Source organism: Phyllobates terribilis, unplaced genomic scaffold, assembly GCF_046119375.1.
Source record: "Phyllobates terribilis strain yellow unplaced genomic scaffold, ASM4611937v1 Scaffold_1__5_contigs__length_1240528914, whole genome shotgun sequence".
Lineage (NCBI taxonomy): Eukaryota > Metazoa > Chordata > Amphibia > Anura > Dendrobatidae > Phyllobates > Phyllobates terribilis.
Window position 1 is genome coordinate 1,086,070,853 of NW_027362761.1, and position 25,518 is coordinate 1,086,096,370.

Sequence of the window (25,518 nt, forward strand, 5' to 3'; positions counted from 1 at the left end):
CTATTTATTATGTCTCAGGTAACTTTGTGACTAACTATACAGCATCAAAAATACCAAAAAGCTTAAATCTCCAATGGAAGCCGATAGCACCAGTGAGAACACGGCATAAGCATAATCTAAAGGAAGAGGAGGACATTATTCACTCCAGTTTCCTGCGGCCCATCGGGAGTATAGGTTGCTGCACGGTAGTAAGCATTCTGTGTAAAACAGGGAAAACACTTTTACTTAGCAAGATGAGGGCAGCGTGGCAGTCAGTAGTGGTGCTCTGTCAGTTGAGGATTGCGCCTAATATCCGGTTGTGTTTCCTGAGAAGAGGGCAGAAGAGGAGGGCAGAAGAGGAGGGCAGAAGAGGAGGGCAGAAGAGGAGGGCAGAAGAGGACAGAAGAGGACAGAAGAGGACAACAATCGATCCTACAACAAAAAGGAAGAAGCATAACCAGAACAACGTCCGCCATTACATCAACCGGTATTTGATAGGAAAGAGGACCATCGTGTGGACAATCCTGCTGGGACCTCTCTGCCGATAACATCATACGGCAATACCGGCTGGTAAGTATAAATCCACCAAAGTAATAATAGCAGGATAGTAGTAATATAGTGGTAGTATATCAGTATTAGTGTAATTTGAGTTATAATACTAGTGATAATAGTAAGAAAGTAATAAAATAACAGTAGTAATAGTAGTAGGTAGAATAGCACTGTGATCCAGGGTTCTAGGACTGATCGCCTTTTCTCTGGGTCAAGAAGGAATTTTTCCGCTGTGACACAAATTGGCTGTAGGTGTCCTGAGGTTTTTGCCTTCTTTTGGATCAACACTGTAGGTATAGGGCAGTATTAGTAGTAATAGGAAAGAAGAATACTACTGTAATAAGATAGCAGGTTATTATTATTAATAATAATATAAACTAGTTATATCTATAGAAAGAACAAAGAGTAAATAATAATTATAGACGTAGTTCAATCAATACTGTAATATTAAAGAGTAGTACTTTAATAAGAAAGCAGGACATAAGATAAAATATATAAAAAAAACTATATTAAAAACAACTGTAGTAGTACATTTAGTACAGTAATAGTAATTACATAACTAGTAACATAATTAGGTTTGATCCAGGGTCCTAGGACTGATCGCCTTTTCCAGGGGTCAAGAAGGAATTTTTCCCATGTGACACAAATTGGCTGAATGTGTCCTGAGGTTTTTGCCTTCTTCTGGATCAACACTGTAGGTATAGGGCAGTATTAGTAGTGATAGGAAAGAAGAATAGTACTGTAATAAGATAGCACAATTAAATAATAACCATATCAAATAGTTAGATTTATAAAAACAAATTAAAATAACTCCAGTAGTACAATAATTAGTGTAATATTATATAACTTGTAATAACATTATTAGGTTTGATCCAGGGTCCTAGGACTGATCGCCTTTTCCAGGGGTCAAGAATGAATTTTTCCCATGTGACACAAATTGGCTTTAGGTGTCCTGGGGTTTTTGCCTTCTTCTGGATCAACAGCTTTAGGCATAGGGATTTTAGTAATACCATTATTAGAATCACAAGAATAATAAAAAAAATATAAAAATAATTAAAAAAATTAAATTCTAACTGTTACAATTGCATTAATGCAATAATAATAAATAGTAAAAATGGTGGTAATAATAAGAATACAAAAAACTAGTCCCAGTTACTAAGTTAGTGTAGTGTTAGTGTAGGGACCCATCTGAAGAGGTCGCCTTGACGTTGGCAGATGGGCTCGCACAATTTGCTCAAAATGTGCGCTAAGAACCTCATATTTCTATGTACAAATCTAGCAGTAATACCATTCAGGAGATAGATATCTGTGTACACACACTTTGTTATATACTTTTGTGCAGCACACAGGGCAGGTATACAGGTACAGGGCGAGAGTGTTACAGTGATATTATAACTCGGCCTTAAGGATAAAATGCTGATAACTACAGATCCTGGAAACACATCCGAAACTAGACCTTGTAAGTAACTGGTTCCCAGCTAGTGGTGAATATGTACAGGGCAGTCCGGTACCAGAACCCGCTCTATAGGACACATTATCATCAGGCATGTCCTGTCAGAGCTCTTACAAGATCTGTAGCAAAAGTGTGGCTGTATAGCACAGTCCTGCTCCTGCCTCAGCCACTGACAGTGGAGCCAACCCTGACCCTGGCAGCTTAATCCACTGTATGACACAGTAGGGGGCTTCCACAGCATTTGGGCACTTTAGACAGGAGAGGGAGGCGCGATCATGGTGCCGATGAGTTTCTATGGCAGCCGAGATCTAACAATGGACCCCATGACGGCCATCTTACTGCTCCTATTAGACCCCGGCTGAGGAAAGGTCTATGAGGACACCGGTTAGACTTATGTCGCCTGCTCTGCACATATTAGAAATGCCTAGGGCTGATTAGTTTGCCATTTGTAAATCTGATCCAGCAGCGCTGGGCTACCACTGACGTGATCAGGGATATTGAGCTCCTAGATTGGGCAGAGGAGCTCAGTCTTCAGCAGGAGCTGGCCAAGGAGAGCGGAGCAACTTGCATGGGGCTGCTGCACAAGAAGCAACTCACAAGGTGGAGATTTACCCGGAGACGCGGTGCCCGGGCTGTGATCTGCTGTGCAGGCTGCATGGTCGATGCCTCCTAGGACCCGAACTTCACCCCAAACAGGCACAGCAGAGCTCGGACGGCTGCAAGTGAACGGAGAGCGGCTGATTAGTAACTGCTGCGTCTCCTGCAGCTCAGATAAGAGCCGTACAGAGCGGGGGCTCAGTAATGATGAATACGGGAAGTATCCACCCCGCACATGTCCTATATGCGGCCTCCAGAGGTAAAGTCTCCCCTGTAACCAGCGCCTCCTCCCACCTTCTCTGCTGGCATGCTCCATTGCTTAAAGGGGATGTCTGAAGAAAACAAGTTATCACTTTGATCACCGAGCCTGTGGATCTTACTGATCGTGGGGTCTGACTGCTGCAGACCATCATCTGATCGGGAAGGAGTGGAAAGTCAGGGATCAACTGCAGCTCCATTCATTCTCTATGGGGCTCCGGAAAAGCCGAGCTCAGCGCTTGAATGCCACATAGGGAATGAATGGAGCGGATCCTGGAGTAATAACATGTCCTCCTCTCCTCAGCTTTCTGTCTGTGTAAGTGGCTCAGCCCTTGTCTCCCCTTCTGCATCGGCTTCTGTACTGATCCCTGTGGACTTTCTCCTATGAGGAAGAGGAAACCCCTCTGCCCTTCTGCTCTCAGTCCTCTGCGGCTTTTCACAATCGCTCAGTGCAGCCATTATATGTAATAAGGATCATTCTTCATCCCTTGTCCGGCTTTCATCCCGCCCAGTCTGACCACCTGACAAGATAATAAACATGTGAGTGGAAGGTTCACAATTATTAGATGTGTTGTGAAAAGTCTCCACAGCAATATCCAGAGAAAACTGCAGGGTGACCGCTAGTGAAACCAGCACAAAATCCAGCGGACAGCACTTCCCTGCCCCCCGCCGGTCTCTGTATCCTGGCATTCAGCTATTCCATTTGGTGCTTATTCAGGGAGGAAAACAAAAATGTGATGTTCTTACACAGACACCTGAAGACGCGACGTTCGCTGCTTTTCATCATCCATGTTGGGCTGCTGTACGATGTGTGGATTACTCTGCTTGTTGGATTCTTGCATTACCACAAACACTGCCTTTATTTTGTGATTTCTGTGCCGCTTCCCATTTCTATTGGCAGCGTGATATACCAGCACGTGAGGGCTGCCACAATCATGTGTCAATAGGTTATTGCTGGAGGCCGTGATACAGAGACCGTCCTGGACCAGGGAGGAGTTGGTACAGAAGCACCTAGAGAGGGGGGTACAGGGGCTTCATTTCAATTTTAAACTTAGCTGGATTGTGTTTAGCTACAAAAATGGAAAGAAAAATAGAAAAAAAAAAATAATAATAATTTTATTATTTGGCAAAATCGCCCATAAGAGGTTTGGCCACTACCAAAAAGTTTTTGATGAACTTACAGTAGCAGCTGGCGAAACCCAAAAAACTTTGTAACGCCTTTAAGTCCTGAATATAATACCAATCCAGTACCGTCCGGACTTTTGCCAGATCCATGCAAAAAACGGTGAATGATAAGAAATAACCCAAAAAAGGGACCTCCTGAATGGAGAACTTACATTTCTCTGGTTTGACAAATAATTTATTATCTTTGAGCATCTGTAAGACCTGCCTGACATGTACCTGATGTGATACGAGTAGTGTTGAGCGATACCTTCCGATATCAGGAAATATCGGATCAGATTGGATCGGGACGATACCCAAAAAGCAAGTCAATGGGACACAAATATCGGAATGAAAATAAACCCTTTCTTTCCTTGTAGGTTAATTCTACATGAAGGAAAACAACTAACAATAATGTAGAATGTATTGGGGGAGGTGGTTGCCCAAATCGATGGGAACAGTGCTCACAGTGAAACATGAAAAGAAGGCAATTCATCAGCAGCATACACCGGTACCCGACAATTTAGAACAGAAAGAATAGAGCTTCACACATAGATTAGATAGATAGAAACATGTCAGTCACATATATAAGAAGTACAGTGACAGTGTTGGTTACTGTACTTGTCATTTAGTGTTAAAAGAGATTAGTTACTTACCGGTAACGGGATTTCTCGGAGACCATGACAGCACCACGAGAGAGGGAATCCGCCCACCAAGGACAGGAAACCTACAGGCTTAAAAGGGGGCGGCCCTCCCTCTCGCCTCAGTTTGGATTACAGAGCATTGAGAGGACCGCCCGGTTAGTAGACATAGCAACATAATCATGAAACAAACAGTATATACATTTTCTTACAACACCAATGTGTGAGAACAAAGAATGAAAACAGATTAAGAAGTGCTCCCAAAAAGGGGTGAAGGGAGGGAATATAAGGGTGCTGTCATGGTCTCCGAGAAATCCCATTACCGGTAAGTAACTAATCTCTTTATCGGTCGACCATGACAGCACCACGAGAGAATTGCAGAGATGAAGATTCTAGGGAGGGACCACCGCTTGGAGCACCCTTCTCCCAAATGTGAGGTCAGACGAAGCACCAAGATCTAGTCTATAGTGCTTATAGAAGGTAGATGGAGAAGACCAGGTAGCTGCCTTACATATATCCTCCACCGAGACGCCAGACCTCTCTGCCCATGAGGTTGCCACCGCCCGGGTAGAGTGAGCTTTCAGGCCACGCGGTGCTTCTTCTCCGCTGGATACATAGGCTAGCGTAATGGCCTCCCTAATCCATCTAGCTATGGTGGATCTAGAGACCTTAAGCCCCTTCCTAACCCCCTGATAGGAGATAAACAGGGAACTCTCCTAAAGGGCTGAGTGACAGCAAGGTACCTAACCACACACCTTCTCACATCTAAAGTATGGAAATCTGCTTCTATCTGATTACTAGGGTTCGGACAAAAAGAGGGTAATATTACTTCCTGAAGTCTATGAAACCGGGAAGCTACCTTAGGCAAGTATGCTGGATCTGCTCTAAGAATTATTCTGTCATCCAGAACCTGGGTGAAGGGAGGGCCAGAGGACAGAGCCTGAATATCACCAATCCTCCTAGCAGATGTTAGGGCTACAAGAAGCGCTGTTTTGAGGGTAATAGATCTCAGGGATACAGAATCTATTGGTTCAAAGGGTGCCCCAGCTAACGCTTTCAGAACCAGGTTTAGGTCCCATGGAACGACATTAGTTTTGGTAACCGGCCTGGACCTACCTACTGCTTTTATAAAGCGGGAAATCCAACAGTTTTCTGCGAGAACACAGTTATAGAGGGCACCTAGTGCCGACACTTGGACCTTCAAGGTGCTCGTTGCTAATCCCAGCTCGAAGCCCCTTTGTAGGAACTCTAAAATCTTCCCAATTGGCGCTCCCTTATCCACTGAAGATTTAGAAAAAGATAAAAACTTGTTCCAAACTTTTGCATAAATTTTGGTAGTGACAGGCTTTCTACTACGTAATAAAGTAGATACTAGACTCTGGGAAAAACCTTTTAGTTCTAGCAGGGACCTCTCAAATTCCACGCCGTCAAGTGGAGGCCCGGAGCTCGCGGATGGAGCACTGGACCCTGGCTGAGGAGATCCGGAACTTCGGGCAGGACCCAAGGGTCCGAGATGGACAAGTTCCTCAGGCATGAGAACCAGGGTCTTTTGGGCCAAAAGGGGGCGATCAAGAGGACCCTTGCCTTGTCCTCTCTGATCTTTCTTAGTACCATAGGCAGAAGGTTTAACGGTGGGAAGGCATAGGCCAGACTGAAGTTCCAAGGGATTTGGAGAGCGTCTACCGTCAGGGGCCTTTCTCTCGGATCTAGGGAGCAAAAAACCTTTGTCTTCCGGTTTTGTTTTGTGGCGAAGAGATCCACCACCGGAAGACCCCATTTCCGGACTAATAGGGAAAAAATGTCCTGTTTTAGTTCCCATTCGCCTTGCCTTAAAAAATGACGGCTTAAGAAGTCTGCCTTTGAATTTTCTTTCCCTTTGATGTGGAGGGCTGTTAAAGAGAGGAGATGGTGTTCCGAGATCTGAAAGAGATGATCCGCCACTCTCATTAGCGATCCAGCAAGAGTACCCCCCTGATGGTTAATATAAGCTACTGCTATATTATTATCGGACAGGATCCTAATGTTCTTATTGTGAAGGAATGGTAAGAAATGATTAACAGCCCTATCAACTGCCAGTAGTTCCCTAGTATTAGAGGAAAGAGCTCTCTCCGCGTCCGACCAGAACCCCTGGGCAATCATATCCCCCAAGTGAGCTCCCCATCCATGTAGAATCGTGTCAGTTGTAATTATTTCAGATATTCTGACCACCCAGGGAACTCCTCGAGACAAGTTTTCTAAATTCACCCACCACTGTAGAGAGTCAATAGACCGGGGAGATAGGAACATCCGTCTCTCCAAGTGCCCATGTAACGAGACCTCATTCTGTAGGACGTCCCACTGTTAAACTCTGGAGTGGTATTGTGCCCACATTACCCCCGGCAGACAAGATATCAGGGTACCAAGTAAGGACATTGCAGCCCTAAGGGACATGACCGGGTTCGCAAGAGCTCCTTCCACCAGCCTTTTGACCTTCTGTTTTTTGGCTTCTGGAAGGAAACACATCTGGAGGTCTGAGTCTAGCATGATACCTAGGAACTGCTGTACTCTCGAAGGGACTACCCTGGATTTCTCCAGATTTAGGATCCAGCCCAGGCCTTCCAGAATAGAGGAGACCAATTTAAGATGGGAGAGACATTGAGAGGCTGAGTCTCCAATCATCTAAGTAAGGGATAATTAACACATTATGTTCCCGTACATGAGTCATCACCTCCGCTATCACCTTCGTAAATATTCTAGGGGCTATAGAGAGACCGAATGGCAAGGCCGCAAATTGGAAATGTCTGATTTCATCCCCTATGACCAAGGCCACTCTAAGGTATTTTTGGAAGCTTCTGTGTATATGTATATGGTAATATGCGTCCTTTAGATCCAATACTACCATATGACAGCCTGAGAACAATAGTTTTATAGTAGACTTAATGGACTCCATTTTAAAGGTGGGAATTAACAAAAATTTATTCAGGGCCTTAAGGTTAACAATACACCTAAAGGATCCATCAGGTTTAGTGACCAAAAACAACGGTGAGTAGAACCCCAGTCCCTTCTCTGCTATCGGGACCTCCACTAAGACGGCCTTATGGACCAGATTCAGGACCTCCACTTGTAGGGCCATCTGCTCCCGTGTTGAGGACCGGTTTGGGGTCAGGACGAACCTCCAACGAGGGACTGGCTGAAAGTCGAGTCTCAGGCCGGAACCTACCAGACCAAGGATCCAATTATTAGAAGAGATATTTGTCCAGGCAGGTAAGAAGCCCAATAACCTCCCCCCTACCTGGGCCGCGAGTCATTGGCTCGGTTTTCGGGGGCTTGGCTAGCGGAAGAGGATTCGAACAGGAGCCCTTTACCTTTCGGTCTACGGTCTTCCCATTTATCCTGACCCTTCTGGCGCTTATTACGTAGAAACCTTCTTTTCTGAAAAGGACGTTTGTACGTGGGGGCAGATAGGTTAGAAAAGCCCTTTTTTGTGTCACTTGCTCTATCCAGTAGCTCATCCAGAACCGACCCAAAGAGATGTCCCCCTTCACAAGGGATAGCGCAGAGTCTTGTCCTCGCATGAATGTCCCCCAGCCAACATTTTAGCCACAAAGCTCTCCGGGCCGAGTTAGACATGGCGGCCGACCTTGCTGCTAATCTGACGGAATCTGCTGATGCGTCCGCCAGAAAGGCTGCCGCCCCCTGAAGATGAGACATGTCCGCCAAGATTTCCTTCCTGGGGGAATTGTTTATAAGATGGGCTTCCAGCTGGTCCAGCCAGGTCATTAGGGACCTGGCGGTACAAGTACCGCAGGTTTTAGGGCTCCCGCCGAAGTCTCCCAGGTCCCTCTAAGGAAAGAATCAGCCTTTCTATCCAGGGGGTCTTTAAGAGCTCCCATATCATCAAACGGAAGGGAGGAACTCTTAGAGGCTTTGGAAATGACCACATCAATTTTGGGGGCTTTTTCCCAGGAGGAAGAGGCGGATTCCTCAAAGGGGTACTTCTTTTTGAAGAATGGAGGTAGAGCGCCCTTCCTTTCCGGTTTTTTCCATTCGCTAAGGATTAAGCCCTGGATTTTTTCGTTCAACGGAAAACTCCTTCTCTTCCTTTGACCCAGCCCCCCGAACATAACGTCCTGGACTGACTTCTCCTGCCTGGCCTCTGTGATGCCCATGGTGGACCGAACCATTTTAATCAATCTGTCCACTTCACCAAGGGGGAAGCAATTTTGTCCCACACCACTATCAGAGGAGGAAACAGAGGAAAAGTCTGCACTATCTGAATCCGACTCATTGGGAGAGGATAGGGGGTCATCCAAGACTAAGGGGATCTCACAGTCCGAGTTCATTTTCTCTTTAACTCTCTTGGAGAGGACCTTGTGAATCTGTTTTAACTAAGGTTTTTAAACCAGAAGCTAGAGCAGGACCCTCTTCTGCCAGTGTCTGGTTTATGCACAACTGACATAGCTTTTTAGGGTATCCGTCAGGAAGAAGAGACTTGCATAGCGCACACTGTATATGCTTTGCCTTGGCGGTACATTTCTTCCCCTGATAAAATATGGAAGGGGAGAAGGGATACCATATTACTAAGTGAACTTACTCGAAGATCACTTACCCAGGCGGCTCAGGAAGAAAAAATAGCTGGTACCGGATTGGAGGAAGGACCCTTCTCAGCCGGGGGACCTTCCCTAGAGGCTGCAGATTAGTCCGTTCTACCAGAGGTATGGTGACCAGACCTAGACCCCGAGCTCCGTTTTCCTGAGGACCGGCTACCAGGACCACGTGCGCGATGCGTTTTTTGGGGCTCCCCAGACAGCCGCTGAGATGAAGATGGCGGCTGCTCAATCTGCTGCAACTGGACACCTTCAGACTCCATAATGAAAGAATGAAGCTTTGGGAAGCACTGAGCCATGTTACCTGATAGTTTAAATAGGTATTGACTCCTCCCCTCTAGCAGCGCATCAGCACACTTTTTCCATTTTTTTTTTTTTTTATTTCGCGCTCTTTTGCCGGCACATGAACGCCGAGTCGCGGTGACGTCATCGGGCCGCGACTTACCGAAACCCGGAAGTACGCGCCGCACAAGCTTCGCGCGAGGACGCATGCTGTCAGCGCTCCCTCAGGTAAGCCGCGCTTTAGCGATGCACCGCGCTGCGTTCACCCAGGGCAGGGCGAGGGGACACAATCACCTTGGCCCTCACCCCCCCTCCCCATACTTACGGAGGGTGATGGTGGGCTGTCACCCCCACTCGGGATGCAGACCCCACCGCACTTTTGGGGCTCAGCCAGGGCCTACACTCCCAAGGGAGGCGAACCTGGCTTGAGGCAGAAAAGGGGATGCCACCCCAGACAGGGGCGCAGCCCCACTGCAAAAGGAACCCCCAGAGCTCAGGATGCTGTGCCTCTCCCATATAGGGGCGCACGAGCATAGGCCAACGCTGGAGCTGCAGTCCCCAGACAGGGGCGCAGGATCGACAGCCGTCGCCATACACGTTCATTCGCCTGCGACCGGCTTCCTCCATCAAGAACATGAAACCAAACTGAGGCGAGAGGGAGGGCCGCCCCCTTTTAAGCCTGTAGGTTTCCTGTCCTTGGTGGGCGGATTCCCTCTCTCATGGTGCTGTCATGGTCGACCGATAAATAAAGGATTTATTAAAAAAAAAAATTTGGAGCTTCCCAGGCTACTAATATCAGCCCCCAGCTGAATACCTAGCCTTTACTAGCTATTAAAATGGGGGACCCCAAAAAAAATGACGTGGGGTCCCCCCTATTTTAATAGCTAGCAAAGGCTAGGCAGACAGCTGGGGGCTGATATTAATAGCCCAGGAAGGGTGCCATGGATGCGCCAATTCTGGCACTTAGCCTCGCTCTTCCCACTGCCCTGTAGCGGTGGCAGTGGGGTAATAGGGCTGGGGTTGATGTCAGCTTATAAAGCCAGCTGACATCAAGCCCAGGTTAGTAATGGAGAGGCGTCTATAAGACACCCCCATTACTAACCCCATAGTCAAAGTTAAAAAAAAAACAAACACAAACATCCAGAATAAAGTCCTTTAATTGAAATAAACACACAATTCTTTATTGTTCTAAATTAAACCATACTTACCGTCACGCCCATTCCAGCTGAAGCCAACGATCTCCTGCAATAAAAGAAAAATAATAAAGCAACATCATCCTTACCTTTCCATGGTTCCCAGGACGGCTTCAGCTCAGCTACAGTCACATGACAGGCTGGATCGCAGCAGAAAGCTGCCATCCAGCCTGTCATGCAGCAGGCAGACACTGAGAAGCGCAGGCATGCTTGCACTCCTCAGTGTCAGGCTGTGACGGCATCCAGATGAGCCGAGTCTCTCACGCTCACCGCATGCGCAGGAGAATTCTCCCACGCTGGGATGGCATTCTGATGACAGGCTGGATCGCAGCTGAGATCTGCCATCCAGCTTGTCATCCTTCAGAGACACCGCAGAGTGCAGGCATTATGTGAACTTCCGATTCCGGTATTCGATATTGTAAAAGTATCGGAACTCGGTATCGGAACTCCGATACTGAAATATTGGGTATCGACCGATATTCGCTGTATCAGAATGCTCAACACTAGATACGAGGTGAATAAATTATTATGTCATCAAGATGGGTTTGTTGTGATCTACCTGCCAGATGAGTAAAAATGGGAGCATTAGTCAACCCAAATGCCATCACAAGGTTTTCATAGTGCCCCTCAGGAGTATAGAAGGCCGTCTTCCACTCATCTCCTCAATGTGAATGAGATTATAAGCCCCCCTGAGGTCTAGTTTAATCAAATTGTAGGAGCCAAATGGTTTTCTAAAGAGGTCTGGGATGAGAGGGAGAGGATATGCATCCCAGACCGTGATCTGATTAAACTCGCGAAAATCAAGGCAGGGGCGCAACCCCTAGTCTTTTTTTTTTTTGACAAAGAAAAACCCCACTGCAACGGGAGATGAAGAACGTCTTATTTGGCCCTTTGGTAGACTTTCAGTGATCTAGTTTTTCATGGCCTGCCTCTCTGAACCAGAGATATTATATAACCTGCTTTTTTGGCAGCTTGGCCCCAGGAATAATATTACTGACGCAATCATAAGGATGATGGGGAGGAAGTTCTTGACACCCCTGTTCAGAAAACACATTCCTGAAATCAGACCCACCATGGCTATCCGAGTGAACAAGCAGTGTTCTTGGCAATACTCGCTCAATTTTACCACCTCCAGAGTCTGCCAGTCTACAGCTAAGTGCCCACGATGCAGAAATGCTCCGGATTTTTCCTGAGCGTTTCTGCATCTCCCTGGCTGAAAAAACGCATGTGGATTTTACATGCGTTTTTCCTGCCAGGGACAAGCATAAGTGAAGCGTTTTTTCACATGCATTTCCGCATGCGGGTTGACAAGCGCTTTCCAAGCGATTGTAGCATCACTTGGAAAGTGCTTGACACCTTGGTCACACTATATAAATCCATGCAACCGGCATGGATTTATATAGTGTGACCAAGTTAATAGTTAAAAAAAAAGATTAAAAATGGTTAAAAAAAAAAAAGAAAAAAACATTTTAATTACCTTCTGATGGCCCCCGGTCTCTTGTACGGCTCGTGGTGGTGTGAAAGGACCTTCCATGACGTTATTTAGTCATGTGACAGGTCACGCGACCGCCGACGAGCCGTACCAGAGACTGGACGCAGCGGAGAAAAGACCAGGGGCCATCAGAAGGTAAGGATAATGTATTTCTTTATTTAAATTTTTTTTTTTTTTTCTTTTTACAGGTACCATGGTACCCGGGTCTGGAGGAAAGTCTCCTCTTCTACAGACCCGGGTACCATCCGCACGTTGAATCGCTTAATATCCGCATGTGCACATGTAGTCATGCGGATATTAAGCAATTCAATGCAAGTCAATGGAGGCGAAAACACCGCGATTACACAAAATAATTGGTAGCGCTGCGGATTTTTCCGCACTGATAATCCACAGCGGAAATTTCCACAGCATGTGCACAGCACATGCGGATTATCATTGGGGAACATTGCAGACCTTCTACCAAGCGTTTAAGCGTTTCTGCAGTGGAATTGCTGCTGCAGAAACGCTTAAAAGATGCATAGTGGGCACACAACCTACCACAGGATTGTGCAGCGTAAACCAAGGTAGTCCAAGGACCACAGGAGAGTGCAAGCCCTCTAGCACATAACAGTCAATAAATTTTGAGTGCAAGGCCCCTACCTGCAGATGTAGCACACGAGCGACAAGAGTAAAATACCCCTAGCTCAAGGGTGAAGAGTCAATGGCGATTATGGGTGTTGAGCCAGAAAATTTATGAGGTTTGAGGTCCTGATTGAACCTAGCGTCGATCAAAATAAACCCGTCCAGAAAAGCAGAAATTACCACCATACTTTTGCCAAGATGGATCTTGGACGGTAAAAAAAAAAAAAATTGTGACCTACCCACAGAGGAAATAAGTACACCCCCGAGTTGCCAATTCACCCCGCAACTCGGGCGCCTTAGTTTTCCGGTGGGTGTTTAGGAATTTAGGAAACACACACACACACACACACACACACACTTTCTGCCAAACTACAGTTGGACCAACAGAACAAGTCGCCACACCCAACAGCATGGGTTCCTCAGTTAACTCAAACCTAGGTGCCCTTGACCCCAGGCCCCCTGCAAATTGGAGTGTCTCCTTATGTCTCTGGCAAAGACGGTGGTTAACACACAAACGCCTCTTCAAAACAACCAACACCTCCGACTCCAGAACTAGGCAGCATAAATCTAACACAGCCAATCCAAGATTGCCAGAGGCGAGTATATATAGGAGAGGGGAGAGGCCAACACTGAACAGCTGAGACCATCAATGCTGGAAAGCTCTAGCAACTCTCAACTGAACAGATTAACCTTTGCTTTGCTAGCAGAAACCTTCACGGTTTAATATGATAGTGAAGTGCTTGTAATCAGTGCAGGAGTTCAGACGCCCCAGTCTTCTGGTCCCTCTAGTTACGGTAAACCCGTGGTACCTGGATTCCAGTGTTGATAAAATCCCTTTATTAGCTGCAGATGTTCTGCCTATGCACAGGGTACACAGAAAGCTGTCAATCAGTGGTGCGGGTGGGTTTATATATAGAGCTCATGAATGTGGAGGACTACATGGTAGCAGGTTTACTAGTCCTTGAGTGATAAAACTAAAACAAGCAGCCAGTTATTGACACATGGCTGGAATCAGAGTCTCTGCCTTTATATAATCAGAATCTAATAAGTGTATAGATGCAAGTGTACAATAAATCTGGAAGAATAAAGAAGTAACAGTATATCATAAATTATATCTACCTTACAGGTAGCATATGCATTATAATTACATACAACGTCACTAAGAAAAAGTACCTCATTTGCGTCGACCACCAATAATACACCTTGGCAAGCAGAAAGGGACCTTGAAACTTCGTAGCTAAAATCAACATGACCCTACAAAAGTACAAAAACGTTAAAAGGGAAAACATGTTGGTCAAATATGGATTGATGGATACAAGGCGCATTCTTAAATAACCATGTATAAATGTGAGGGGAGTCATTTCGTATGTAGATGGACAAAGAATGCTGAGCGTTTGAAACATGTTGCTATGTTGCATACATTTTTCACTTTTACCTTGTGGATTAATGGACTTTTAAAGGTGAAATAATAAAGATGGATTTTATGTAGCTGGAGTTCCTTTTCTTTTTCCTGAGAATTACACACGTGTGGCCACACGATCTCCGGGCTTCAGCACGCCGAGAGCTGCAGTTTGTGAGCTGGTGGTTTTTTTTCTATAGCATTCTTAAATAGGCTGTGCCAAGATCGCAACTTTTTGGCTATTCTATGGGGGGGTGGGACAACCGGGACCTCCAATGATCAGAAGAACAGATGTCTCACATCCCCTTTTCTAATGGAGTGGTGCAATTGTCTGCGGGACTGATGGAGATAGCGGAGCTCTGAATTCGGCCATCTCCGGCAGCCCATTAGACTATGAGTGGAGCAGCAGTGCATGCGCTCATCTGCCAATCCATGGGCGTAATATGGCTCGTGCACCTGATTTCCTGTGATCGGGAGTCCCAGAGATGGGTCCCCCAGCAATTAGCAAGCAATCTGTTCTGTGGATAAGTTATAGTTTGCTCTCAGATTACAACTTCTTTCAATTTTAAAATATTGGATAGCTCTTACGGGCGTCTATTAAAAAAAAACAAAAAACAGTGTTATATCTACAGGGTGGGCCATTTATATGGATACACCTAAATTAAATGGGAATGGTTGGTGATATCAACCTGAAACAACGGATACTGGAAGCCTGTGCTAGCATTTCTTCTGCGGTGTTGCCATCAGTGTGTCAAGAGGAGGAGAAGAGGGTTGCATTGACAATCCAGCACAATGGGCAGCACTTTGAACACATTTTATAAGTGGTTATAAACTTGTACAAAACTAATGAAAGAATAAAGTTAGGTTAAAACCAAGCACACCATTGTTTTTCTTATGAAATTCTCAATAAGTTTGATGTGTCACATGACCCTCTTCCCATTGAAAAAAATAAAGTTGGATCCAAAATGGCCACCATGGTCACCACCCATCTGGAAAAGTTTTCCCCCTCCCATAAACCAATGTGCCACAAACAGGAAGATGATCTCACCAACCATTCCCATTTAATTTAGGAGTATCCATATAAATGGCCCACCATTATTATTATTATTGCAGCTGCTGCATTTTGTATAACTCATTCAGTATCTGAACATCCGCAACAAGACCACAGAGAAACAAATCAAGAAGAAACGTCACACTCACCGGAGTGTCGATCATGTTCAGGAGATACTTCTTTCCCTCGTAAGTGTAAAACAGAGACGCAGTCTGGGCCTTCACCGTAATCCCGGCTCCCTCTCCACCTGCAGCTTGTCCAGAACTTGCTTATTGGAGGCGGCTTTTGGAATACACCCTGAGGGAAGGAGCGAGACCCCAGAATCCACACTGTTAGCTCGTGGAGGCAGTGTCACCATCCATACTAGTCTGTCAAGGTTAGCTTGTTTCTGTGGTTTATATATGTATTTTAGGTGTGTAAACTCTCTTCATGTGTACAGCAGCCGGGAAAGAACGCTGCTTAAAAATAATAGATTAAGGCCTCATTCAGACCACAGTGATTTCTCTTGTAGGTAAAAAAAAAAAAAAAAAAAAAGACCGATTTTCATCAGCTTTGTTTTGCATCCAAGAAGTTCTAAACTTTGATTTGGATCAAAATCTGACAGGTCAACGTGTTTCAGTGAAAAATAGGCGGTCCGCAGAAATATGTGAACAGCCCTAGACTATAATAGATATGAGTTCTGTGAAAAAAAAAAGGATCGAGCTGGTACGAGATCCAACATTTCATTCTATAAATCTACATAAATAATTAAGTAACGTGCCAAATTGCTTTTTTTTGTGTATGTTTTGCGTGTACGGAGGGAAAGTTCCCAGTGCTAGTGTCTATGGTGCTCCATTAGGCTAGGGCTACCTTGTGACTGTGTGGCGCTACTGATTGAGCAATAGCTCTAGTTCAAAGCAATACACTAATTTTAAAAGGAAATCTGTTAGACCTCAGATGTGGGCATGCAGGCCTTTGAAATGTAAATCTAAACCAATGAACACTTTTATATCTTCTACCTGTTGCTGCACTACTAAGTAATTCGAGTTTTGGTTCACATGCAAATGATGAGTTAAGTCTCTGTCTCCTGGGTTTATCTCCCACATCAAGCATCCGGTCTCCTTAGGCTACGTTCCCATCGCTTTTGATGAGTTTTCGATGTTGCAGATTTTCTACAGCATTCCTGCACCTATTAAGTAAAATAGGTTACTTGTTTTTTTTCCTTTAAATCTGTAACATCAAAAACTCACTGAAAGCTCATGGTGGGAACTTAGCTCAGTTTTTTGGGACGTCAGGCACCAGGCAAGGAAAATCAGAAAGTAAGCCATCAATCAAGATAAAGAGGCTGGTGCTGGGCAGGGAAGCAACCTTGGAAGGCTGAGGCTCTGTAAGTGCTCCGTTACACCCAGAGCACTCAGAAATGCAGCAACAGATAAAAGATATAGAGGTGTCTATGGATTTAGCTTTCCAAATCCTGCATGGTCATGAATAGGAATTGGAGGGAGGGGTATATCTGATGGATTCCCTTAAATTATTAAATGGCAATTGCAGTTCACATAGTTGCATACTACTTAATCATTAGCGCTACAAAATTCTGCACTTCAAGCACCAGTAAAAAAGATTCCTTAGACGCATCTGGTCACTATTAGTGATGATCGAGTGTGTTCTATCAACCCCTCCAGCGAGCATGCTCGGGTGCTCGCTGAGTATTTTGGCATGCTCGGCATTTCTTTTAATGTCGCCGTGCCTGCAAGTGTCACGGCTGTTCGACAGCGTGCTCGCCGAAGGGGTTCATAGAACAAGCTTGATCATCACTAGTCACTATACATGAGTATACCATAAAAAAACAACATATTACATAGTGAATAACACAGACACTATTCAATACAGCAGGGTTGAGGTGTATTTTGTGGTACAAAATTACAGTATTTTTGAATGACACCATTCACTTTACTGTGCAAGATATAGAAAAAAAGGGTAATGAATTCCAAATAAAGTGAAATGGTGCAGAAGAAAACAAACAAAAACATTTTACGGCTTTTAACAAATTCTAAACTTTGCAAACAAATTGTTTGGCTGTGTTTCAATTTTCTAAGACCGTTTTTAATACTTACCATTTTGGGGTACAACTTTTTGATTGCTCCATCAAATGAATAGTCATAAGTTATTTACCGGCAACGGGATTTTTCAGAGACCATGACAGCACCACGAGAGAGGGGATCCGCCCACCAAGGAGAGGAAACCTACAGGCTTAAAAGGGCGCCACCTCTCTCCCGCCTCAGTTTGGATTACAGAGCATTGAGAGGACCGCCAGGTTAATGAACACCGCAAACAATCACAAAATTGCCATACCACACAACACCTATTGAGTGTGAGATTATAATTAATAAAAGGGGAGTGCTCCCACAAACGTGAAGGGAGGGTATGTAAGGGTGCTGTCATGGTCTCTGAAAAATCCCATTACCGGTATGTAATTTAAGATTTTATCGGTCGACCATGACAGCACTACGATAGAATTACAGGGATGAAGTAATCTATTGAAGGACCACAGCCTGGAACACTCTTCTCCCAAAGGTGAGGTCAGTCGATACACCCATATCTAACCTATATAGTGTCTATGGAATGTAGAGGGACAGGACCAGGTAGCAGCCTTACATATGTCTTCTAATCAAGACACCTGTCTTCTCAGCCCAGGAGGTCGCCACAGCCTGGGTGGACTGAGCCTTCAACCCTCCTGGCACTTCCTTGCCGCTAGATGTATATGCTAGAGAAATGGCCTCCCTATTCCATCTAGCTATGGTGGACTTCGTGACATTAGACCGTTTTCTAGCCCCTTGGTAGGATATAAACAACAAGTTATCTTTCCTAAAGCTTCTGGTAACTGAAAGGCACCTAACCACACATCTCCTCACTTCTAACGTATGTAACTCCACCTCTTTCTAGTTACTAGGATTTGGACAAAAGGAGGGTAGGAGGACTTCCTGAAGTCTGTGGAAATGAGTGGCTACCTTAGGGAGAGAGAGTGATTTTTAGACCAGATCCTGCCTATCATCCAGAATTTGAGTAAACGGCGAGGCCATAGACAGGGCCTGGATGTCACTAATGCTCCTGGCCGAAATCCCAACGTATCAGGAGAGCATCCACAGCTAGGGGATTTAGGGAACACAAGATCTTTGTCTTCCGATTTAGTTTTGTGGCAAACAGATCTACCTGACTGGAGCCCCCCCCCCCCATCTTTGGCTATTTGGGTAAAAATTCCTTGATCTAATTCCCATTACCCTTGCATTCTCCCTTATATGGAGGGCCATCAGGGAAAGGAGGTGACTTTCTGTAATCGGGAAGAGATGATCTGTCACTCATCAGCGATCTTGACCATCTATCCCCCTGGTGGTTCACTTCACATATGCTACCGCAACTAGATTATCAAAGAGGATCTTTACATTCTGGCCCTGAAGGAAAGGCAAGAAATTATTCACCGCCTTGTCTACCGCCAGAAGTTCTTTTGCATTGGAGGAGAGACCCTTTTCGATATCTGACCAGGTCCCCTGGGCTACCATATCTCCCAGATGGGCTCCCCACCCTCTGGGACTTGCATCTGTGGTAATTGTGCTAGTGACCCCAAGTACCCAGGGAACCCCTCGAGATTGGTGGCAGGATGAGCCTAACCTCTATAAAGATTTTACTGACCGGGGTGATAAGGACATCTTCCCTTCCAAGTGCCCCTTAAGAGAAACTTCATTATGTAGCAGATCCCACTGTAAAACCCTGGAATGGTATTGTGCTCACAGAACCCCTGGGAAGCACGATATCAGGGTACCCAACAGGTACATTGCACCTCCAAGGGACAGGACCGAATTTACTATGGCTTTCTTCACCTGGCCCCTCATTTATTGTATTTTAGCTTCCAGGAGGTAGCATTCTTGAGATTTGTAATCCCCAAAAACTGCTGAACTGTCGAGTAATCTGAATCGTGTGCTCGCGATTCCGGACGAAATCCGTGACACAGTGACGGCAGGGTGAGATACTGCGTGATCTCCCCGGTGTCGTCTCTGAGGAATCCCTGACGCTGCGCATTAAAAAGAATATTGCACAGTGACAAGATCCTGCTGAGCAACTGAGAGTTAGGCTGAGTTCACACGATGCGTTTTTCATGCGTTTCCGCGGCGTTTTTGCAGTTGCGTTAACGCTGCGGAAACGCATGAAAAACGCATGGTAGAAGGGCAGCAATGTTCCCCAATAGAAATCCGCATGTGCTGTGCCCATGATGCGGATTTTTCCGCAGCGTAAACGCTGCGGTCAAAAATCCGCAGCATTTCAATTAATTTTGCGGAAACGCTGCTCTTTTGCCACCATTGACTTGCATTAGACCGCATGGAATCCGCATCACTGTATATGTTGATGCGCTTTTCATGCGGTCTAATGTGCGGATGGTACCCGGGTGTGGATGAGAGGACTCTCATCCAGACCCAGGTACCATTAAAAAAAAAAGAATAAAATAAAAAATATATATATTCTCACCTTCTGACGGCCCACGCAGCGCTCCTACTCGATTCCCCGCACTTCGCGGTTGAATGAAGAAGGACCTTCGCTGACGTCAGAGTCATGTGACGGGTCACGTGACGCTGACGTCGGAAGGTCCTAAAGTCTTCACTGCCGGCAGCCGGGACCGAGCGAAGCCGGACACCGGGGGCCATCAGAGGGTAAAGTATATATTTATTTTTTATTTTTTGACATTCACACACTATATAAATCCATGCCGGTTGCATGGATTTATATAGTGTGAAGTTGTCAAGCACTTTCCAAGTGATGCTAAAATCGCTTGGGAAGCGCTTGTCAACCCGCATGCGGAAATGAAAGTGAAGACCGCTTCATTTCCGCATGTCCCTGCCAGGAAACCGCATGTACAATCCGCATGCGTTTTTTCCTGCCAGAGAGATGCAGAAACGCTCAGGAAAAAATCCTGAGCATTTCTGCATCGTGTGCACATACCCTTAGAATTGACAACCGACACATGCGCAGAGTAGCAGGGACTAGCCCAGCCCCTGAAACAGGCATCACTGATGACGCTTCATTCAGGGTGGGGAAAGAGGCAGCAGCAGTGACCGCAGCATTTGCTCACTGATCACGTCCGTCTTAATATCCCAGGATGCACTGGGGATTTTCAAACTAAATGTTATCAAACAGGAAGTTGGTAAAAAAAACAAATATATACACACATACAAACACACCCCAGTTAGATAAATTTAGATTACCTTTTAATTAAAGTATATTAATCCCCATCCTGGTATGCATGGCCCCCCCTAATCCCCATCCTGGTATGCATGGCCCCCCCTAATCCCCATCCTGGTATGCATTGCCCCCCCTAATCCCCATCCTGGTATGCATGGCCCCCCCTAATCCCCATCCTGGTATGCATGGCCCCCCCTAATCCCCATCCTGGTATGCATGGCCCCCCTAATCCCCATCCTGGTATGCATGGCCCCCTCATCTTTATCCTGGTATTCATGGCCCCCTCATCCATACCCTAGTATGCATGGTCCCCCTAATTCCCATCAGGCTGCACATAAAAAAAAAAAAACACTCATACTCACCTTTCTTCTCTCTCCTCCAGCGCTGCGTCCTGTCTGCCCGCACTGATCTCTCCATGTGAGCCGCGCATGACGTCACTGCCATGCGCGGCTCACATGGAGAGATCAGCTGCCGGAAGTCACTGCTCCCTATGCCAGGTCTGTGTGGGAAGCAGTGACTTCACTCTGCTTCATAGCCGGCACACAGCTTAGCCGCGCTGCGGCTCCTGCTGCTGCCGGGCTATAGCGTGTGCCCGCTTATTAAAGGGCATGAATATTCACCCCCTCCCCACACCCATGGGCGTGGAGAGAGGTTGAATATTCATGCCCTTTAACAGCGGGCACAGGCGATTCCGGCAGCAGCAGGAGCCGCAGCGCGGCTACACTGTGTGCTGCTATTAAGGAGCATGAATATTCAGTGCTCCCCACGCCCCATGGGAGTGGGGAGCAGTGAATATTCATTTTCTTTAGCAGTGGGGACAGTGTAGGCTGCAGCGGGCGGCTGCTGCCTCCTGTGCCCCGCTCCTCCACCGCTACCGCTCCCCCCACACCCCACATATATATACACCCTCCCCCCAACATTCGGACTATAAGACGCACCCCCCATTTTACTCCAAAATTTTGGAGGAAAAAAGTGCATCTTATAGTCCGAAAAATACGGTAGATTATTAAACTAAATAGAGATTTAGGATTAAATCAGTGTTGGTTTCGGACAACCCCTTTAAATTGTTAATTGAAATAAAAACAGTTCCCCGTTGTATTAATAAGGCAGTGATTCCAACTGTATTACCACTGGGAGACCCCCAACTCACACTCCTATTTCCCGAGTGCCTTCCACGCCAAGCTTGGTTATGGAGGCTTTGGATTACCATCCATACTGTTCAGCACAGATCATGCTTCTTATGTCTTCATCGATCCCCCAGAACATAGCCCTGAATTACAGCGTCCTTCAGGCTTTGTCCAATTATTTTCTCCAAATTTGTTTGCCCATCAGTGGCAAGAGGCTGTTGAGCTACTCAATCTCCTTGTTCCTTTGGAAAATTGGCACATTCTTGCATATAACAGTAGAGAATGGCCAAATCTTACGGAGACACTGGTAGATCGCAAGGAAACATGGAGAGCAGATGTTCAGCAGTGAACTTGGAGTCTCCCTCCTCTATGAAGCTTTGCTGTACACATCTGACGTACTCGTGAGGACTTCTCATAATTCACATGTGCAAAAATAGTTCAATCCACAACTAAAACGCTTGAACCAACTCGTGGGAAACTGGATAAAGATAGATAAAAGGCACATTACCTGTGGGTAGCCCAAGTGTGAAGTAATTGTCAGGTCCAGGATTGAACTGGGCAATGCGATTACTTATGTATTTTGCTGCCCATTCGCTGGCCAGGGCATAGTCATCAAGAATCACCAGCTGCATGACTGTGACCACAAGCTCTGTCCTGGCAGCATGTGACTAACAATCTGAAAAGAGAGGAGATACACAAGATAAGAGGTGACACAATAATATACAAAAGAGGTAGCACAATAATACACAGTCGTCAAGTTTGGAGAAAGAACACATTCTGGCTTTCATAAAGTTTGCTGCTTCAGTTTTTATAGTGTCAATTTGCATTAACTATAGATTGTTATGAAGAATGATCAGATGAATTGTCAAAAAAAAAATGCATATTAATTTCTTCCCAAGGAAATTACTTAACCACAAAACCCCCCATTTCCACTGAATGACAAGAGCAGGCTGTTACCTTCAAGGAAACATGTGCAGTCATCATTGCTTTGCAGGCAAGGTCATTGCTGCTTGTAAGATTGCCCCTAGATCAACCATTTATTGGATCATTAAGAATTTAGTCTGCGGTGCATCATATACGTGTTGTGACGGATCAGCTCTTGGGTAGGCGCAGGTTCACACAGGAATGCAGTCCGCAGGTTCCAAAACAAACTGGTGGTTTATTAAATGTCCATAAACCAACTAGGAAAACAAAACATAACAGCTCTTTCAGCTGCTCATAAAACTCGGCCCTTTAATCCGGGCCCACTAACTCCCTACACTATGTGTTCTGGAGCACATACCTCCCCGTCCACGACCTGTCTGGCATCCACCTTACAGTGTGCTGCACTGAGATAGACCAGAATTGAACCAGAAGATAACAGAAGGTAACTGCACAACCAGAGTAAAAAATGTTTCTCTTTGTTTTCACTCTCACCCCTATAGTCCTACACGTTCTACTAACCCTTCTAATCCCTACACCTAGTAATGAACTGGTCATCTCTCCCTCCATCTCACCTCCTCCTCAGATCTGTTCCTCAACATACAATCCTCTGTCTCCAAACACAGACAGCCACCTCACGCTCTCTCCTGCTCCCACCTACTATCTCTTTCTCTGCTCCTCCTCACTGCTGGCGATATCTCTCCAAATCATGGCCCTCCTCACCACATCCCCACAGTCACTTCTACCTCCCATCCACAATCTATCAAATTTCCGCAACCTTTCTAACCCTATACCCATCCCCCGCGTCCCCAATCCCACTAACAGGAGCTCTATGGAACGCTCTCTCCGTCTGCAACAAACTTTCCTACATCCATGACCTTTTCATTACTAACAAACTTTCCTTCCTTGGCATCAATGGTACCTGACTCACCCCCTCTGACATGGCTTCTCCAGCTGCACTTTCATATGTTGGATTCCACCTTTCCCACACCCCTCACCCCATCGGCAAGCATGGCAAAGGAGTTTGTTTTCTCCTGTCAGATAACTGTACTCTGCTGCCCGACTAATCCACCTGTCCCCCCCGCTATTCCCTGGCCTCTCCCCTCTGTCAATCCCTTCACTGGCTCCCCATTATCCAGAGACTCCAGTTGAAAACCCTAACCATGACATACCAAGCCATCCACAACCTGTCTCCTCCATATAACTGTGACCTAGTGTCCTGGTACTTACCTGCACGCAACCTCCAATCCTCACAAGATCTCCTTCTCTACTCCCCTCTTATCTCCTCTTCCCACAATCGCACGCAAGATTTCTCCCATGCATCCCACTACTCTAGAACTCTCTACCCCAATATATCAGACTGTTGCCTACCGTGGAAACCTTCAAAAGGAAGCTGAAGATCCACCTCTTCTGACAAGCCTACAATCTGCAGTAACCACCGCTCCATCATACCACTGCACGACCAGCTCTACCCTCACCTACTGTATCCTCACCCATTCATTGCAGACTGTAAGCCCTCACGAGCGGGATCCTCTCTCCTCCCGTACCAGTTGGTGATTCGTTTTTGTTCAAGATTATTGTACTTGTGTTTTGCTATGTATATCCCCATGTAATAAATGGAACTATAATAAATAATAACTTAATAGGGGGAGGTTAATTTGCTGTGAAGACTTCAGGACTCCGAAGAAAGTCCAGCAAGTCCCTGTATCACCTCCTACATAGGATTCAGCTACGGAATTAGTTCAACACCAGTGCAGAGCTTGCTCAAGAATGGCAGCAGGCAGGCGTCAGTGCATCTGTACACACCGTGAGGAGAAGGACTTTGGAGGCTGTGCTGGTGTCAAGTAGGGCAGCAAAGAAACCACTTTTTTCCATGAAAAAGATTAAGAACAGGATTATAAAATGCAGTAAAGTACAGTGATTGGATTACAGAGGACTGGGGTAAAGTTATTTTCCCTGATGAAGGCCCCCTTCAAACTGTTAGGGATATATGGAAGAATGAATGTCCAGAGAAGAAAAGCTGAGCGCTACTTTGAGTCCTGTGTTATGCCAACAGTAAAGCACCCCGAGACGAGTCATGTGTGGAGTTATCCATCATCAAAAGGGAGTGGGCTCACTCACAATTTTGCCTAAGAACACAGCAGGAGCATTTTTGTTGATTAACAATGCATATACCAGCATGACGGAGAATATGTCACAAGGCAAAAGTGACAACTAAGTGTCTGGGTAACATTGACATTTTGGGTTCATGGCCAGTAAACTCTCCAGATCTCAATTTGATTGTGGTCAATCCTCAAAAAGCGGGTGGACAAACAGAAATGTATGTAGTGAGCACTGATTAGACAAAAATTGTCCGTCAGTCAGGATTTGGCCCAGCAGCCGATATCCAGCTGCCAGGGCGAAGGGAACGAGTCTTGAAAAATAAGGGTCAACACTGTGAATATACAGAATCCAGGAACCTCCAAACATGGCAGAAATCGCCAAGTTCTAACAGTGCATAATGGGCGCAGCTCCAGCCATACTGTCAGTGACTGGAAACCTGGTTTATAGCCCAACTGCTGACAGGTGAGAGGCTGCGGCTCCCTGGAATCACCGGCTCTGACCCGTCACCGACCATTGCTGCTCTACAGCAGTCTATGAGCCGCTCTCTAGAGTGCAGGGGACTAAGCACATCCAGCTGGAAGCCAGGCTGCCCCCCGGGACTGAGGCTGCCCCGGAGCTCCGTGTGGGGTGCGCAGTCATCCGCCATGTCTCTCCAATACTCAGCAGCCTCACCACCCACCACTCGCTCTGCAGCCTCCTCCCTGGTAAACGCTAGAATGTATGGGCTCGTTTCCGGGGGCGTGTCCTGACTGCATTATAGGCGTGTTCTACTTTATCACCAGACGCCATAGATTCATGCAGAAAGTGATGCGGTGAAGCTTCAGGAGGCCAGTGCTGGGCTCTGGGGGGATGATGCACGCGTGTGGGGGCTCTGTGGGGGTGTGATGCACGCGTGTG

At 46.1% G+C, this 25,518-nt stretch overlaps 1 long non-coding RNA gene across 1 annotated transcript; it reads right to left on the reverse strand.

The window, feature by feature from the left end:
• Positions 1-3,264: 3,264 nt before the first annotated feature.
• On the reverse strand, positions 3,265-25,368 carry LOC141160666 (uncharacterized). The gene is made up of 5 exons (XR_012250425.1): positions 25,301-25,368; positions 22,106-22,273; positions 15,412-15,559; positions 13,986-14,066; positions 3,265-3,357 (listed from the first exon to the last, which is right to left on the reverse strand). It is a non-coding gene; the product is annotated as an uncharacterized lncRNA (long non-coding RNA).
• Between the last annotated feature and the right edge of the window lie 150 nt (positions 25,369-25,518).